Source organism: Camellia sinensis, chromosome 2 (genome assembly GCF_055761805.1).
Source record: "Camellia sinensis isolate YWXY chromosome 2, ASM5576180v1, whole genome shotgun sequence".
In the NCBI taxonomy this organism is placed as follows: domain Eukaryota; kingdom Viridiplantae; phylum Streptophyta; class Magnoliopsida; order Ericales; family Theaceae; genus Camellia; species Camellia sinensis.
The window spans coordinates 166,672,445-166,683,420 of NC_138962.1; the positions used below are offsets into that span (position 1 = coordinate 166,672,445).

Consider the following 10,976-nt stretch of genomic DNA (forward strand, 5'->3'; position numbering starts at 1 on the left):
AAAATGTTAAGGGGTCCCAACTATTATGAAAATATTATATATTTTTTACCTTACAAAATCTTAATATCAGAGAGCTTAAAAAAAATTCTTAAAAAAATGATGTTTTACTGTTTGCCATACTCTTTTGGAGTATCTTTAAGTACAGTTGCTCAAAGTTTTGCGTTCAATTTATTATGATTTGTGAAATAGCAACTTAATTTAATAAACATGATCACAAAATTCGTTTTCATATATTTTTTATATTTCTATCTTTTGATTTCTGAAACGGTAAACACCCCTTGAGATTTATGACTAATACATAAATATCCTTGAGATTTTGAAAATTACATTTTCTTCCTAAGGTTTGAAGTTTTTTTTTACATATTGACCCATCTGTTTCCTAACTGTTAAGTCAATTAACAGATTATGCTAACGTCAGCCTGTTGGTAAAAATTTGGTTTAAGCCCAATCGATAGTAATTGATCGACAGACTTAAACTAATTTTCAAATAAACATAAAAATATTGGACTTTGTGGTTGAGTTTTATACCTTAAATAGAATAAGGACTTCCCTGCAAATAATTAAATAAAGAAAAAATGGAGCATAATAGAATATGTATTAATTCAAATAAATTGTCATTTGTCATTAGTTACAAGAACTTAAACAAGAACAAAGAATTGAATAAATACAACAATCGATAGAAAAAAAAAAAAAAATGGGGGTTGGAAAAACTATCACTTAATCTATTCCTTAAAATGCTAATTTAAACTATTCCTAAATAATTCTTCACGATTTGTGACTGGTTATTGATGTGTGATTGATACTCTTTATATCTCTCTTGGCCTATTTATAGGCTCAGGCATATGAGAGAAAGAGATAATCTAAACCCGTGATTTCCTCAATAAGCCCATAATTTCCGCAGCATTATCCATATCCCATATTTGATAGGAACCACTTTGCAGATTTGGTACTTGATTTGATATTGGCTCATTGATCTCAACAACTAACTTTTCAATTACTGCAACGGCTAACTTTCTAGCTTTTCATTTAACATGTCATCATGCCACATCCTTAATACATCTGTCATGCCACATTAGCATGCCTGTTGAAAAAAATAATAATAATAAAAACAAATGTGGTCAATGTTATTATTTAAAAATAGTTATGATTTCAATTGATAGACCATAATCGAACTTGACTATAATTAATAGGCCATAATCGACAGAAAAATAAAATGTGGTGCAAACAATGCCCCCTCATTTAAATGGATTGAAGAATGAAATCCATTTAAATGATTTATAAGGCGGTTTACCACAATCGACAGAAAATATTTTACGGTGCAGACAATTTGAATTCTTGAAGAGTTATATTATACCCATAGTAATTTTTAATCTATTATTGTCGATTTGTGAACACTTCATCTTTGGCTCTGTCGAGTGACACAACAAAGAGCCACATCCCTTATTTTTAAAAATAAAACAAGTTTCTGTTAGCCATAGTTTGGCTAATTAAAGAGAATTCACTATATATAGCATTTTTCAACCATTGTTGTTTTTCAAGTCATCTTATAAAAATTAAGTTTTGGTGTGATCCACAAATCCAAAGTGGATATTGGATCCCAAAACTCACATAATTGAATGTTATGAAAAATTCATAAACTTTGACACTTTGAACAATGCCAAAAAATTCACATTCAATAAACGTGGGTTCATAATTTTCAGTCATTTTTGGCTTAAAATCATGCCCCCCACGTTCAGAATTTTCAGTCATCTTTGGCTTTAAATCATGTCCCCCAAGTTCATAATTTTTATCCATCTTTGACTTAAAATCATGCCATCCAAGTGAATTTTCACCATCATTTTGTAATATTTTTTAACATTTTTTGCGAGAAGGGGTTGTTATTATTTTTTTTAGCCATTAATGGCTTGTCACTCTTTACGATGTTTGGCAAAAAACCATGCCCCCTAAGTGTATTTTCACTATAATTTTGTGATGAACTTTTAATGTCTTTTGAGAGAAAGAGATGTTCTTTTTTTCTAGCCATTAACGGCTTATGAAAACTCTCCAAAATCATATTGTCTTCATAACTTGGTCTTTTAAAAGCGGATATAAAAGCGGATATATTAACCCCTTGAGTCACATACCTTGGCTCTTCATGAAGAATTGGCTCTCTAAAAGTAGGTGTATTAACGTCCCGAGCCATATACCTTGGCTCTTCATAAATAATTGATTCTTTAAAAATAGGCTTATTAATCTTGTGAGCCATATTATTTTATACTTTATTTTTTTTATTGGGTATTATGCCTTCTAATTTTTCTTCCCAATCTCTAATTTTTTCATCAAAATAATTAAATCTCTTTGCATCAAATAATACAGAGATGATGAAATTATTTGAAATCTTTGCCAATAAAGAGAATTAATTTCTCTTCGTAAGGTTAAACTGTCACTCCCACACCAATAAATTTCATCCTTACAACGCCAAATCATTTTTTGCATATCATTTGTCATGCCATTATATTAACAATAAGTGATTGAACCACCACCATAACTGTTACAACCCAAACCCACCCCTATAGGTTTAGTATCATAATCGGCCAGTAATCCTGGGATTACCGAAGGCTTCTGAGACAGATTAACATAATATTAGGGGCTAGAGGAAGCAAATAACAAATATGCAATGTCCATTGAGCTATGTAGACTTATATGAGATCGAAAATTTTAAACTTTATTTACACACATTTACACATCATCATATATATAGGCTAGACAAAAGGGGACTTAGCCTTAAATACAGAACAAACAAAAACACTTGTTAAACCAAAACAAGAAAACAAAACTTGAACTTCATACGCATAACCATAACCACTTAACATATCCGGAACCTCCATGGGAGGCATATAGGTTAGCTGACAAAACAGAGTCCAGGCAAAAACTCTAGGCTTAGTCACGCGTCTAATCACCTACATACATAAATAATACAGTAAGTTGGAGCCCAGTGAATAATAACAGAGTAAAGAGTTTTAATGAATGATGTCCATAACAGAGTCAGAAATCATAGTTTATATCATAAACAAAGTCTTATGCATATTAAGATTTCAAATCTATTTATATTCATATTCATATTCAGATCATATACAAAAATTAGAGTTCATGCTTAATTATACGTGGTACATCCATAAGTGCTAACAGAACAAATATAGAGCAAATAGTGGTTATGAGTAACCAGTTTTATAAAGGAACCTTCAGATCCGGGTAACAGATAACAGATATGCCGGGCTCCATAATGGAGCCTCCGGTATGGGTAACAGATAACAGATATACGAAGTTCTATAATGGAACCTCCGATACCGGGTAACAAATAACAGATATGTTGAGCTCCATGATGGAGCCTCCGGTGCTGGTGATAGATAACAAATATACTAAGTTCTATAATGGAATCTCCGATACCGAGTAACAACTAACAGATATCACATAATGCTAAAGATGCCACGAATACATTTCAAAAATTGGACAATCATTCGTTGTATAGAACATGACATTTCGAAAAACAGATCTTATTCATCATACCGAAAATAAATAAAGTTGAATATAGTTTTACTAAGTTATTACTCACAAATAGTTGCAGAAGCAAATCAGACAGATTGGATAGATCAGATAAATCAGGCAGACAATAACGCATGACCTACATAAACACTTAACATATATACATTAAAACACAATGTCACTTCCTTGATCAAACTTGACTTCTCTTGTTTTTTTTTTGTCTAAGTAACCTGAGGTTCTACCACGTGTATTCTCTCTTTATTCAAATGAATCAGGTTCTTATTTCACATATTCTTTTATTACTAAGTCCTTTTTCAATAGACCGATTTCTTACTTGGCTTCTTAATCAATTATTACTAATCAATGATTTATTCTTTAACCAACTAATTTATGTTGATTGTGAGCTTATTAATCTTCATTGAGATAGAAATCATATCTAGAATGCTTGAGAAGAGATGAGAATGAAAATATGAACTAAATGCAGTTTTTCAAAATATGCTGAAAATAGTTGTCCGCTCGAGCGAACCTTCAGTTGCTCAAGCGGTCTGTAAAAGACTGCAAAAGTACTGGAAGCCCTCAATGTGCGCTTGAGCGGTAATTATACCACTCCAGCGGTTTATAAAATTTCAGAGTTTTGAATTTCTCAAAAATGGCCTTCAAATGCATTTTCAATCTTTAAACCCATACTAATCTTGATCAAAACTTTGAAAATACTTTAGAAAACATAAACACTTATTTATTTATAAATTATTTGCTCAAAGTCTTGAAATAATATTTAAATTAAAACCTTAATTTCAAAATCAAAACCGATGAATTCATGGTTCTAAAATTCTTTTTCAAAATCAAATGCACAATAAAATTACATTAATTTATGGAGCTTAATTTATTTACAACTTTCAAAATCAAATCCAAAATAATTAATTTCTAATTAAACTTCATAAACTTGATCTTAGCTCCAATTCTTCCTTTTCATGTCAATTTTTCTAGCACATATTGCATGTATGCAATTCAAATAAAACCAACTAATTTAATATATATTCCAAAATATGTTTAGATTAAATAAAACTCTTAAATTACATTACATGCATGGATTAATAATCAAAATCAAAACCCATATTTTCTGAACTCATGGTTTTCAAAACTTGTCTTCAAGTTCAAATGTATAATAACTTGCATGGTTCAAATCCTTTCAAAACTCATAGTGTATGCAAATATACATCTCATATATATATATATATATATCAAGGTTTCTAAACCCAAGCTCAATTTGAAGAATTCCTACAATTATTTCCATATTTATTCTTTAATTCCTCCAATTTACATGCATGTAAAAATGAGACTCAAATTCAAGCATGACATTCAAAATCAAACCCAAAAAAATAAAAAAACAAAAAATTAATTTCTAAGTTTACTTTCATAATCATGAGCCTAGCTTAATTTCTTATTCAAACCCATTTTCTTACAAATTCCATGAATTGATTTCATAACTTCCTTAATTTAACTAGTATATGGAGTTTGTACATGAATTAAGCATAAATCTCTTACCTTAAGCTTCAATTTCAGATATAATGTGTTGATTTCCTTTAATTCCCCTTGTTCTTCCTTCAATTTCTATTACAAGGTGGGTTTCTTTCTTTACACCCTTGAGCTCTTAAACTGACTCTCTTTCTAAGCTTCCTTCCAGCAGAAACTGATGGACTCAAGAATGAGCTCCCTCTCTTCTTCTCGACTGACATATAACACACTTCACTTCTTAATAATGCCCCACGTGTGCACACTTGCACCTCTTCTTTGAGCTCTACCTCAACACATACATGCACACCCACACACAGAATTTCTCTGCACACCCACACTCACATATACGCTCAAATTTTATACCATTCAATTTATGATTAAAATTAACTTAATTAGGCAACACTTGATCTTAATACATCTTGATTAGCACATAAGTTAATTAATCATAACTAATCATAAATCTCGCATAATTTAATTAGTCTAATTTGACTTCTATTAAGACCCAATTAATTATATTTAATTTATCATTCTGAATCAGATTTTTAATCGAACTCCCAAAAGACTCCAAATATTAAATTAAACTTATTTCCATCCTCAATTTTGGTTTCTTAAATCATTAAGGCTTTTAATTTTAGATTAAACTTCAAAATCTTCATCAATAAATTATATATTCTATTGAACACCTCATAAATGAATTTAACTCATAATTTCCAATTCTCACTACTTAATCAACTCTAATTCGGACCCACTTAATAAAATCGAATATTTAATTAAACTCCCATATGGTTCAATACTCGAAATTAAAAAAATTCAATTCACCAATTATAATCTCTTAAGCCATTTAGGCTTTCAATTTCTTATTCAAAAGTAAATTCTCAATAGAATTATATAGGAATCAATCTCTACACTATTCATAAATCTCAAATTAAATTAGAATAATAGGCAATTAAAATTTAAATTTCCTTAATCAATTAAATGCTAATTATTATACGAGATGGGGTCGTTACAATAACATTGACAATTTTTTGACATGGAATATGATACATTCCACTGATAATTTGTATCTAGAGAAACACTGCCACTCCGTTGGTGGCTTGTATCCATGGGTGGCATGATTCCATAAGGAAAAGTATTCTTCTTTATCATTATCACTCCAAGTTAGAATGGTCCCACCCGGGGTGCCAATTTAAGTTGGTAAAAATCTTGCTTAAGCCCAATCGATAGTAATTGATCGACAGACTTAAACTAATTTTCAAATAAACATAAAAAGATTAGACTTTGTGGTTGAGGTCTATGCCTTAAATAGATTTAGGACTTCCTTGCAAATAATTAAATAAAGAAAAAATGGAATAGAACAAATATGTATTAATTCGAATAAGTTGTCATTTCTCATTAGTTACAAGAACTTAAACCATAACAAAGAATTGAATAAATACAACAATCGATAGAAAAAAGAAAATGGGGGTTGAAAAAAGTATCACGTAATCTACTCATAAAAATGCTAATTTAAACTATTCCTAAATAATTCTTCACGATTTGTGACTGGTTATTGATGTGTGATTGATACTCTTTATATTTCTCTTGGCCTATTTATAAGCTCAGGCACATGAGAGAAATAGATAATCCAAACCCATGATTTCCTCAATAAGCCCATAATTCCCGCAACATTATCCATATCCCATGTTTGATAGGAACCACTTTGCAGATTTGGTGCTTGATTTGATATTGGCTCATTGATCTTAGCAACTAACTTTTAAAGTTATGATTTCAATTGACAAACCATAATCGAACTTAACTATAATAATCGACAAAAAATGAAATGTGGTGCAAATAATGCCCCTCATTTAAATGGATTGAAGAATGAAATCCAATTAAATGATTTATAAGGCGATTTACCACAATCGACAGAAAATATTTAACGGTGTAGACAATTTGAATTCTTGAAGAGTTATATTATACCCATAGTAATTTTTAATCTATCACTGTCGATTTGTGAACACTCCGTCTTTGGCTCTATCGAGTGACATAACAAAGAGCCACATCCCTTATTTTTAAAAATGAAACAATTTTCTGTTAGCCATAGTTTAGCTAGTTAAAGAGAATTCATTATATATAGCATTTTTCAACCATTGTTGTTTTTCAAGTCATGTTATGAAAATTAATTTTTGGTGTGATCCACGGATCCAAAGTGGATGTTGGATCCCAAAATTCACATAATTGAATGTTATGAAAAATTCATAAACTTTGACACTTTGACTAATGTCAAAAAATTCACATTCAATAAACGTGGGTTCATAATTTTTAGCCATCTTTGGCTTAAAATCATGTCCCTCACATTCAGAAATTTTAGCCATGTTTGGCTTTGAATCATTCCCCCCAAGTTCATAATTTTTAGCCATCTTTGGCTTAAAATCATGCCTTCCAAGTGAATTTTTACCATCATTTTGTGATGATTTTTTAACACTTTTTGCGAGAAGGGGTTGTTATTCTTTTTTAGGCATTAATGGCTTGTCACTCTTTGCCATGTTTGGCAAAAAACCATGCCCCCCAAGTGTATTTTCACCATATTTTTGTGATGAACTTTCAACATCTTTTGAGAAAAAGAGATGTTCTTTTTTTCTAGCCATTAATGGCTTAAGAAAACTCTCCAAAGTTATATTGTCTTCATAACGTGGTGTTTTAAAAGCAGATATATTAACCCCTTGAGCCACATACCTTGGCTCTTCATGAAGAATTGGCTCTATAAAAATAGGTGTATCAACCTCTCGAGCCATATAACGATTCTGGTTTAGACTCGATCTATTTACTTGACTTTGAATTCAAGAACCCGTGTATTTAACTATTGTTCAGCTCGTTTCTATCTTGTTGTTTGTTGAGTTTGGCTATTGAGAATCTTGGTGGTGTTTGAAACAAGTTGGGAAGTTAGTTTTTCAAAGTGTTGTTACCTAGAATTTTGCTTGTTTGCTCAAGCGATCATTCATGCACTCGAGCAATTTTTTATAGTTTGTAAAACTACTGGGAGTTTAATATCTTTGCTCGAGTGGTCTTTCTTGCACTCGAGCAAACTTTTACAGGTCTAAACTACTAGGAGAGGGTCATTGTGCGCTTGAGCGGTGGTTTTCTCGAGTAGTGTCTCCTTTTTGTGTCTTTCACTTGAGCGACCATTCTTGTTCTCGAGCGGTCTGTGCGCATATCAATCCGAGAGGAAGGCTTCTTGGATCATTTTTTCATCTCTTTCTCTCTCTAAATATTAGAAAACCCTAGATTCACACACACTCTCTCTCTAGTTCTCATTTCTTGCTCCAAATACTCGTAATCCATGAGTTTTTGCACTCTAATCCTTTGGAGAAAAACATTGAGCACGTCAAGGACTTCATTTTAATCAGAGCATTTTGTTTTTTTGACTCCATCAAGTTTTACACATTTTTTTTTCATGTTTTCTACTTTGAGGTAGGGATTTCTTTGACTCTTTTATATGATTTTTAGCTTAGTTATTTGCTCGTTAAAAATAGTTATTTAATTAAGAATTTTTGGTAAGACCTACGGTTTGGTTTGAAATCAAAAAATGGGGTTTTCAAATTGATTTTCTAAAATGGTTGTGGGAACATGGCTATAGATGAGTTATACTGAAATGATGGAAATTTTTTCCTAAAATTGATTTTGAAAGAAAATGGAGTTTTAGCGCTAATTTTGGATATTTGGAATTTTGAAAGGGAAATGGAAAATGATGTTAGATATTGTGAGATTGGAATAATGTTTATATTAATGATGATGGTGGAGTTGGATACACTACCACTGAAATTGATGAAATTATATCTTTTGATTGAAAATTATCTGTTGAGTAGAAATATCTATTTTAGGCTATCGGTGGAGGATAGTCTTGATTGTTATACACATTGCATGAGGATTAGGTTGAATTGAAACTAAATTCCCATCCATTGTGCATTGGGTATCATTAGCATTGAACATTGTAAATGTAACGGTTTTGAGAAAAAATGGTGAATACCTTAGTGAATCTAGTTAGGGGGTGTGATTGTGGTTATGATGTTGGCTTGTGTATTCTTGGTGAAAGTTCAGAAACCCGTGCAGTTAAGTGTCGATCCTTCCAGTTAGTATCGGTAAAATGGCTTTGGTAGTACTTGTATAGCCTACTGGAAAACACGTACCTAGAGATTTCTAGTGTTTTGTATCCACTGCCCTGTTTTTTGTATAAAAGGATTATTTTCATGAATTGATATATAATTTGACATTGCATTATTTTGAGATGAAAAATGAGAAATGTTTGACAAAGGGTATGCACTTGCATTTACCTTATAATTTTGCTAAGATTCATATACTAAGTTAGAATATATCTACTAAGCTTTGTCTCACCCTATGTGGAAAACAACTTTTAGGTGTTGATGATATGGCTCCGCTAAGGACATTGCTTGGGAGGACTTGGAGCTAAATGCTTCATTTTTGTTTAGTGATGTAATTATTATGTTTAAGCCTCGGGCTTTACTTGTATTGAGTTTAAACTTATTTTGTTGTAACCAAGCATCGTCTTGGAAAGTTGTAGCCATTAACATTACTTGGTTTTACTTTCTTTTTTACTCTTGTATCCATGCCATATGCTATAGATTTAGAATTTAAGATTTGTGAATATATATTGCACATGTCATCTTTTATAATGAACAAAGATATAATGAATAGAAGTCATGAGATGTGTAGCCATTAACATTATTAATCATTTGTAGCACTATTATGAGATGTGTTAATGTTTATTATTTTAGGGCGTTACAAGCCACATACCTTGGCTCTTCATAAATAATTTATTCTCTAAAAATAGGCTTATTAATCTTGTAAGCCACATTATTTTCATACTGTAATTTTTTATTGGCCATTATGCCTTCTAATTTTACTTCCAAATCTCGAATTTCTTCATCAATTAGGTAAATTTGGCTTTCAAGTTGATGAATTTTTTCATCAAAATAATTTAAATATCTTTGCATCAAATAATACGGGGATGATGAAATTATTTGAAATCTTTGTCGGTAAAGAGAATTAATTTCTCTTCGCAAGGCTAAAATTTCACTCCCGTACCAATAAAGTTCATCCTCACAATGCCAAATCATTTTTTCCATATCATTTGTAATGTCATTATATTGATAATAAGTGATTGAATCACCACCATAACAAATAAATTTTGCTTAAGCCCAATCGATAGTAATTGATCGACATACTAAAACTAATTTTCAAATAAACATAAAAAGATCAGACCTTGTGGTTGAGTGCTATGCCTTAAACAGATTAAGGGCTTCCCTGCAGGTAATTAAATAAAGAAGAAATGGAACATAATAGAGTATGTATTAATTCAAATAAATTGTCACTTGTCACTAGTTACAAGAACTTAAATAAGAACAAAGAATTGAATAAATACAATAATCGACAGAAAGAAGAGAAATGGGGGTTGAAAAACTATCACTATCTACTCCTAAAAATGCTAATTTAAGTTGCTCCTAAATAATTCTTCACAATTTGCGAGTGGTTATTGATGTGTGATTGATGGCCTTTGTATATCTCTTGGCCTATTTATATACTCAGCCACATAAGAGAAAGAGATAATCTAAGCCCATGATTTCTTCAACAAGCCCATAATTTCCTTAACATTATCCATATCCCATGTTTGATAGGAACCACTTTGCAGATTTGGTGCTTGATTTGATATTGACTTCTTGATTTTAGCAACTAACTTTTAAATTGTTACAACGACTAACTTTCTGGCCTTCCATTTAACATGTCATCATGCCACGTCATTAACACATCTGTCATGCCACGTTAGCATGTTTGTCGATAGAAACAATAATAATAATAATAATAATAATAATAATAATAATAATAATAAAAACAAATGTGGTCAAGGTTATTCTTTAAAAATAGTTATGATTTCAATCGACAAA

At 31.0% G+C, this 10,976-nt stretch overlaps 1 long non-coding RNA gene across 1 annotated transcript; it reads right to left on the minus strand.

The window, feature by feature from the left end:
* Positions 1 to 2,643: 2,643 nt before the first annotated feature.
* On the minus strand, positions 2,644 to 5,317 carry LOC145820441 (uncharacterized). Its single transcript, XR_014361996.1, has 2 exons — positions 5,068 to 5,317; positions 2,644 to 2,939 (listed from the first exon to the last, which is right to left on the minus strand). It is a non-coding gene; the product is annotated as an uncharacterized LOC145820441 (long non-coding RNA).
* Positions 5,318 to 10,976: the final 5,659 nt, after the last annotated feature.